Source organism: Pteropus medius, unplaced genomic scaffold (genome assembly GCF_902729225.1).
Source record: "Pteropus medius unplaced genomic scaffold, Ma_sr-lr_union100, whole genome shotgun sequence".
Lineage (NCBI taxonomy): Eukaryota > Metazoa > Chordata > Mammalia > Chiroptera > Pteropodidae > Pteropus > Pteropus medius.
Genome location: NW_024344240.1, coordinates 25,300,079 through 25,309,424, shown reverse-complemented (window position 1 = coordinate 25,309,424; position 9,346 = coordinate 25,300,079).

The following is a 9,346-nucleotide window of genomic DNA, read 5'->3' as shown; positions in this document are numbered from 1 at the left end:
CCTTTCTCATCTTCCAGAAGGCAAGGGCGGCTCGGATCGGCACGTTCCTCTGTCAGGCTGCGGGGAGGAGGTGGGAGCGGTCATTTCCCGCACATGTGATGCGCACTCGGGGAGATGGGATCCCTGGGGGCCAGGCACCTGGCCCGGGACCATTCTGTGTCCCACAGAGCCGAGAGTGCCGTGTTTCCCAAGAGACTTACTCCCAGTCTGCTGAAAGACTGTCCTCGGCTCCTTACATCTGTTAGTCTCCGGTTGTAATGATTGATCTCTCAGAACGTGGGCCGACAGCATCCTCTCCTCTCCGTCTGGAGTCCGACGCTGCCCTCTCTCCTGGGTTCCCGCCACTCCCTTCTGCCCGGATCGTGGCTTCCAGCCTCGCCCTCCCGTTTCATTCTACACGCTCCAGACGTATTTGCGTTTCGAAAACTGCATTTTTATCCCCTTCCTTCCTCCATTCTAAACCCACCGCCGTATTTCCTTCCCTATCAAGTCTAAAAGCCTTTGCCTGACCTTTGACGCTTTTGGAATCTAGACTCAGCTTCTCCCTGTACTTTCCATCCACCTGGATCAGAGCGGTGAATTTTCTCACTGTCCAAAGCACCCAGTCCTGGCGACCGTCTCCGTTAGTCCCTCAATCCTACCTCGCAGGACTCTGCTGCATTAGGCCTGAAGCTCCGTGGTCTTCAAACATCTTTACTTGTTTATTTCCAAAAGAATCTTGGAAAACTCTGCATCCACTAATACATCTTTAAAACGACATCTAAATTTTTCATCTTCAGTTTAAATAGATGTAGAGGATTTAATTGTTATTAAAATCTGACCTTCGTAGCAGGCAGCTTCTAAGATGGCTCCCATGGTGCCACCTTTTGATAGTAGTCACATCTTTTTGTGTCTCCCTCACCTTGCTGTGGGCTGGGCCTGGTGACTGGTTTCCAACAATAGAATATGAATAGAATAAGACAAAATGATGGGATATCACTTACAAGACTAGGTTACAAAAAAGCCCAGACCTCTGGTTGCCCAGCCTCTTTCTGGGTTGCTGTGGCTTCCCTGGGGACAGGCCCAAGTGGCCAAGAGCTAAGAAAGCCCTCTGCCCAATAGCCAGTAAGAAATTGAGGTCCTCATTTCATAATTACAATTATTAGTGCATAGTTGATCAAAATAAAGACAAAAGTTTTGATAAGTAATTATTAAACATAAATTTATTTGAAATTCACTTCTTATTAGATGAGTTCATATAACTGGACTAATACTGCTTATTCATAGAATGACACTGCATTCATCATTTTAAATATTTTAGATGCAAGCCTTCAAAAACCTTGTTTCCTTAAATAATTCTGCCACTAGTTTTGTCATAACAGTGTTATTCATTTCTTTAAACCCCTTGTGAATTATATGTGAAAAATCACATAGCCATCTATCACCAAATATTTTAAATGATTTAGCAGTTGAAAACTTGATTGGGTCCTTCTGTTTTGGAAAGGAACTCATCTGACTTGGAAAAAAAAATTGTCATCAGAGTTCTCTTAGACACCAGTATTTGGGGTTGGTTTTGTTTTTGTTTTTATTGTTTGTTTTTTGTTGTTGTTTTTAGTGCCTAGGAGGTTTTTATGCCTCTAAGGCTGGTGGAAGGCCTGTCTTTCTTTTGAAAGTGGAAGAAGGGTAAATGTGAAGAAGATGTGGGAAAGGAGAAGACACTCTACCCACACCTAACCCTTTGACAGCTGGCACTTCCCAGGTAGGTAAGTTCTTGTTAGAGGACACAGATGTTGAGGTTCTGGAACTCTGTTACAAATCTTTTGCTTTGGGGTCAGCTAACTTTTTCTGTAAAGGGTCAGATAGTAAATATTTTAGGCTTTGCCATTCATGTGGCCTCTGTCTCAGCTATTTAACTTTGCCCTTGTAGTGCAAAATCAGCTATGCACAATGTATAAACAGAGGAGTGTGACTATGTTCCAATAGAACTTCATTGATGAATACATTTCTCCTCAGCCATTTAAAAATGTAAAAACCACCTTAGCTCCAGAGGAAGTAAAAAACAGGCAGCAGGCCAGATTTGGGCCATAGGCCCTAGTTTGCTGATCCCTGGCTTAAAGTATCCATGTAGGTGTGTCGCTGGGAAAGTCTTATAACCTCAGGAGAATGTGTGCCCTAGTTTAACATTGCCATCCTGGTTCTAAATCCTGCTTACATATTAGAATGACATAGAGTGGTTAAAAAAATGCCATGCCTAGCCCCACCCTCTCTGTACTGATTCTGGTTGGTGTGGGGTGGAATTTGAGCATAAGGGTTTTTTTTTTATGTTTTCCAGTTGATTCTAATGCGCAGCCTGACTTTGGACCACTGTTCTAATTGCCATATGCTCTACACACCTCTCGGGACATGATACTGCTTTGTGCTACAGTTACTGTATTTCATCCAGTTGAAAACTGGATAGTATCACTATTGTAAGATAAAGTCCAATTAAAATTTTTTAAAAATGTAAACAAATAGGTGTCTTTGATGGAATGAACTATGGTCTTGCCTTGCTGCAGATTGGTCCTCCTTAATGGCAGGTATCCTGGCTTCCTCACCACTGTGTTCCTCTCATCCTTCAGTGCTTAGCTGGGTGTGATGTGTTGAGTAAATACTTGCTGAGTGCACATCACCAGTGGACTGCATGTTCTCTTGTTCTTACTTTTCTCTTCCCTTCTTCTCTGCCCTGACAGAAATAACAGATGCTCAATAAACATTTGTAGATTCATTGATTGATTGTGAGAGGAGCTGGGTTCAAAAACTGGAGTCAGATAGGAAGAAATTGGAGAACTTAGTGTTGTCTTTGACAATGGAAAAAGGGAACTGGCCACTGCTTCTATTCCTGCACAGTGAGAGAGGAGACAGAGTGTCCTTTGCCATAGATTAGATGGGATTAGAATCAGGAAATAAGGAACTGGTCTCTGATTGACTGGCATTTGTCTCTCCATCATCTCCCTATATCCTCCACTAGTGTATAATCTCAATGAAGAAAGAGACTGGGAGTCATTTTCTACTATATTCCTCTTATCTAGACTAGCACCTGTCTCATAGCAGGCAATCGATAAATGTGTTTTGAATAGCAATTGAATAAATATGTCAACTGAAGTTTATTCAAGCTGGAGAGAGTTTCCGTTTGTGGAAAAATTATTTAGAATAATTGGTGTTTTAATTATTATTCACTTACATTGAGTTGCAAAATTTAAATCCTAGTTTTTCTCAAGCTTTTAAATTCAGTTTATAAATCTTGCTAGTCCATTTATTAATCTAGTAATATTTATATACAATAAGAACAATCACTTGTTCTTTGAGTCATGTGCAATTAACTCATAAATTTAAGATTAAATTATCTTTAAACATTTAACATTACTTGCAACTTGATTAAATTTTGTTAGACATTTCAAACCCCAATCCAAATTTTATGTGTCTGCTTCTCTCAAACATTTCAAATGCTGATTGGGTAGACTTATAAATCTAACAAATAAAATATTTCAAGGCATTTGAGCAACACTTGCAAATCTAATAAGTTAACTACTACCAAATGGTAGTAGGATATTACAGTAATGGCAATAATGGTGCAGTAATGCTCTCTGAGTAATCTTCTCTCACAATGACTCTGAGCTTGGTCGTTGAATTGCTTTGGCCAGTGCCACAGTAGCAAACGTGACACATTGGGACTTATTCTCTCGTACTGTCTTTAGAATCTATAGACTTCCATGTGAGGAAGCCCGGGCTGACCTACTGGAGGGTGAAAGACCATGTGGAGCAGACGTAAGCCATCTCAGTTGAGGCCCCCTAGACCAATCAACCTTCTAAACACCTGACATTGACCATTCAGCACCAGCTGGAACCAGGCCAGAGCAGAAGAGCTGTTCAATAGACCCAAGAATGGAGAGAAAGCTTAAGCTACTAAGTTTGGTGTGTTTTTTAATGCAGCAAAAGCAAACTGATAAACAAACTGAAATCTTTCTTGTTGTAATGGGCCTTTTAAGCCAAAGTTTTTTCCTTGAAACTTGGACCATCCAACTGTTTTATAACAGACTCTCTTTTGCCCTCCTGATTTGTATTGATGAGGTAATGAACCTCTCCATCCAGATTTTAACTAATTACTTCACTGCTTGATTGGATTCCATACCCTTCTAATATTCACTTTTTCTCTTTTATCAACTTTCGTTCTAAAGTCATTGGTCAATATCTGCCTCATGGTCAATGGGCCAATTACCCTTCTAAGTATAAATTTTGATAGTTTTAAATGAATACAGTCTTGTGTCGCTTAATGATAGGTATATTCTGAGAAATGTGTTGTTAGGCGATTTTGTAGTGCAAACATTGAACCTAGATGCGTTGGCCTATTACATACCTAGGCTATAAGGCTCCTAGACCGCAAATCTACATAGCATGTTACTGTACTGAATACTGTAGGCAACTGTAACACAATGGTATTTGTGTATCTAAACACAGAAAAGATACAGTAAGAATACTGTATAAAAGATAAAAACTGGTATACCTGTAGAGGACACTTACCATGAATGGAGCTTGCAGGACTGGAAGTTCTGGACGAGTTAATGAGCGAGTGGTGAGTGAATGTGAAGGTCTAGGACACTAGTGTACACTACTGTAGACTTTATAAACACTATACACTTAGGCTACACTAAATTTATTTAAAAATTTTCTTGAATAATAAGTTAGCTTACTGTAACTTTTTTACCTTATAGACTTTAAAATTTAAAAAATTGTTTGACTTTATAATAACAGCTTAAAACACACACATTGTACAGCTGTACAAAAATATTTCTTTATATCATTCTATGTTAACAACTAATGCACTGTGTTATGACATTATGATGGCTGTGACATCACTAGGACTTTTTCAGCTCCATTATAATCTTATGGGACCACCATCGTATATGTGGTCTGTGGTTGACTGAGAAATTGTTATGGGGCACATGACTGCACACAAATGTATTTAAAAATTTCTTGGTATAATAAACAATTCCAATAAAAATTAACATAATATTAAGATGATAAAGAGAATAACATGATTATCATTAATATATTTTATATAATCATTCATTTCATGAGTTGAAATTTTATTTCTAGTACACTTTATGTTTTTTTCCTTTAGCTATCCTTATAGGCTCATAATTTTTTCTCAGAATTTTTTCAGTGAAATATAATAATTATTTCCTTTTTATTGTTGAAATTGTATCATCTCAGCCTATGGAAGATCCTTTAAGGTTGCTCTTGTCTTCTTGTGCTGCCCCAGTTCGTATGAAAACAACCCATAAGATTTAATATGCTGTATTTCCATTTTCATTTGTTTTGACATAATCTTTATATTTCTCTTTTGATTTCTTCTCCAACTCATTGGTTGTTTAGAAGTGTGTTGTTTAGTTTCTACATATTTGTAGATCTTCTCACTTTTTTCTTCTTGTTGATTTCTAGTTTCATACCATTGTGGTCAGAAAAGATAGTTGATATGATTTTAATCTTCTTAAATTTACTAAGATTTGTTTTGTGACCTATCATATGATCTTTCCAGGAGAATGTTCCATGTGCACTTGGGAGGACCTTAAAATTTAAAAAATTTTTTGACTCTTCTGTAATAACACAGCTTAAAACATACTCAGACACACACACACACACACACACACACACACACACACACACATTGTAAATGTATTCTACTGTTAGATGGAAATTTCTGTATATGTCCATTAAGTCCATTTGTTTAACATGCGGATCCGTTCTGATGTTTCCTTGCTGATTTTCTGTCTGGACAGTCTATCCATTATCAACACCATTTTTTTCAGAGTTATGTTCTTAGTAGGGTTGGAAATTGCTACTTTCCTATTTCTATTTCTAAGAGAAATTAGTATTAGAGCCAGAGAGAGCTATTGGAAGAAAAAAGCATTTAGTCCAGGGATTGTTAAGCTGAAGTACATAGATAGGCTCTATGAAGTTTGTAAACACTCAGAAATGATTTGCAAAATGTTTTTTGTGAATTTGCTTTTCCTTGAAAAGAGAGCTCACAAATTTCTTCAGATTCTTAAAGGAGTTTTGGTATTAACAAAATAAAACATTTACCACCACCACCACAAACCACAACATAGATTTAGTCTAATCTTTTCACTTAATGATAGGTAAGCTGAATCCCTGATGGAGTAAATCACTTGTATAAGGTCACACAGTCAGTGGCAGAGCCCAGGGTAGAGAAAGAGAGCAAGCCAGGTGGTGAGCTCAGTAAAGAGGATAACTGTTCTGAGCTATTAGACTGGGGTTCTTTCTCTCACGTGAAACCAGAGTAGGGAATCATTACACCTAGAAATAATGATTAAAGTTATATTTTAAAAAAGGGAACACTGAGATTTGAAGGAAGAGAGGGAAGGATTGTAGATGATGAAACAGAAATAACATTGAAATTAAACAAGATGAATCAAAAGAATCAGAGGTTTAGAAGTGATTCTAGTTTGAGAGAGAGATTTGGTGAGGGGTGTAGAACTATATGAAAATGCTTGTCAGCAGAATGGCTAGAGAATGGTGGTTACTGAGAAGAAAGCAAAGTGTGAAAACATTTGTAGTATGTTTCTCAATCAAAATCCCACCAGGTTTTTTCATAGGAATCGACAAGCTGATTCTAAAATTTATGTGGAAACTCAAAGGATTGAGACTATCCAAGCAATCCAGGAAAAAAATAAAAATTAGGGAACTTATACTACTGGATTTTAAGACTTCTAAAGCTACAGTAATCAAAACTATATTTGATGGTACTGACATAAGGACCAACAAATAAATCAGTGGAATAAATAGCCCAGAAATAGATGCATACTTATATAGGCACTTGGTTTTTGACAAGATGCCAAAGCAGCCCAATGGGAAAAGGAAGGTCTTTTTAACAAGTGGAACTGGAACAACTGGGTATCCCTACAGAAAAAAAGTGAAATTCTAGCCCTGTCTTTCATCATAACCGAAAATTAATTCAGGATGAATTACAGATCTAAACATAAAAGGGAAACTCTAAAGCTTCTAGAAGAAAACACAGGAGAATATCTTTGTGACTTGGGCATGGATAAAGGTTTATTAGGACACAGAATGTAATAACATAAAAGAATAATAAAGAATAAATAATAAATTAAGCTTCATAAAAATTCTATTCATCAGATACTGAAGAAAGTAAAAAGAGATAGGGAAAGATATTTTGCAAGACATATATCTGACAAAGATCTGATATCCAGAATATATAAAGGACTTAATAGTAAAAGGACAACTCAAAATTTTAAAAATAGGCAAAACATTTCAATAACCACTTTACAAATTAATATGTATAGATAGGCAATAAGCCCATAAAAATGCTTATCATCATTATTCATTAGGGAAATGCAACTTAGAAAACTAAACATACATCTACCTTATAACTGAGCTATTTCATCTTAGATGTTTACCTAAGAGAAATAAAAAACCTATGTCCATGAACAGACTTGTATAAAAATGCTCATAGAAGCTCTACTTATAGTAGTGCCAAACTAGAAATAGTAGTTTGGTATACGTGAATAGGAGAAGGCATAAAATGTAGTATATTTGTAAAGTGTTTCAAACTATTGTTAGATACAATAGCATGAATAAATTTAAAAAATGCTATGTTGGTGAAAGAAGTCTTACACAAAAGAGCACATACTTTATGACTCTAATTTATAAACTTGGATGGTTAAATATCAGGCAAAACTAATTTATGGTGGCAAAAAAAAAAAAAATCAGACCAGTGGTTGCATCTAGGGGATAGGGATCCATGACTGACTGGGAAGGAGTATGAATAGAATTGCCAGACAAAATACAGGATGCCCAGTTAAATTTGAATTTCGGATAAAGAATGGATACATTTTTGGTATAAGTATTTCCCATGTAGTAGTTGGGGAATACTTATACCAAAAATGTATCCATTCTTTATCCGAAATTCATATTTAACTGGGCATTCCATTGTTTTTCTTTGTAAACCTGGCCACCTTAGCCATGAAGAAACTTTGTAGAGTAATGGTAGTGTTTTATATCTTCTAGGGGTTTAGGCTACACAGGTATATATGTTTGTCAAAATTTATCCAAAAGTACATTAAAATTTTGTATATTTAATTGTAAATTTTATCTAAAAATAATATGACATTGAATTCTAGTTAATACTATGTAGGCTGAAGTGCTAAGTATATTGATGTCTGCCACTTTAAAATGCACAGAAAATAAGGTGGATTGATGGATAGATAAAAGAATGAATAAAATGCCAGATATGTGACAAAGCAAATACCACAAAATGTTAATTGTAGAATCTAAATGGTAGAATCTAAATACAGGGCTGACTGTACAATTTTTCAACTTTTCTGTATGTTTGGAATTTTTCATAGCAAATGGGAAAAATTCAAATTAGGCAGTTATCTAAGAGGTTACCTTTAAAATGTGAGGCATTGATTTGCAAAGAAAAGGCATGGACTTAAAATGGTCCATTACTGTAAGACTCTAAGAAAATCCTCACCTTAATTTTATGCGGCTCAGGGAAGATTGCCCTGGAAGCAGACCCAGCTGTTCTGTCATAATTCAGAACCCCTGACTATCACTGGAATCTTTAACCCATTTCAGTGCCAAATTTTGGACTCAGTAACCCCAGCTGCTGAGATGATAATTCTCATCTACTTAGTATGGTGAGTATATACTACTCTGAAGGTATCGAAATAAGCATAGAGATAAGAAAAAAGTACAGGAAATCCATTATTTTATTACTACTTTCTGTTAGGTTTAGAAATAAAATTTGAAATCATCATGGTAATTTATATGTATTACTTCTAATGCATTTGAAATATTTAGGAGAATGTTATGTTAGAGACTGACATATTATACTTGTGATATTAACTTGAAACACTTAAGATGATTTGATATTAGTCTTATAATTTATTTTGGAATTTGTAAAAAGTTGAATGACAATAGATTTGTATTTTGAAATGGGTTTAAGAATCTGATTACTTTTGTAATCGGTGTTCAGACTTTTAAGGTAATTTGATTTATGGAATCTTTAAATTAAGATTTAAGGTCTGGAAAAGGAATTTAAGTGTTTAGGATGGTTTTGTTGGAAAGAAATGTAAGTCTGATTTATTAGAAGTTTGATGAGCTTGAGAAAAAATAAGTACATTACTTTCATGGCTATTGTTTGGAATGCCTAGGAAACCCAAGTAACCAAACTTATGAACATATTTTTCTAAAACATAAATGTTAAATGCCTTTTAAAGAATTCTGTTGTTAGCAGCTAAGATAAAACTTAAAAATATATACCATTTTACAATCAAAGTGGTTTGGG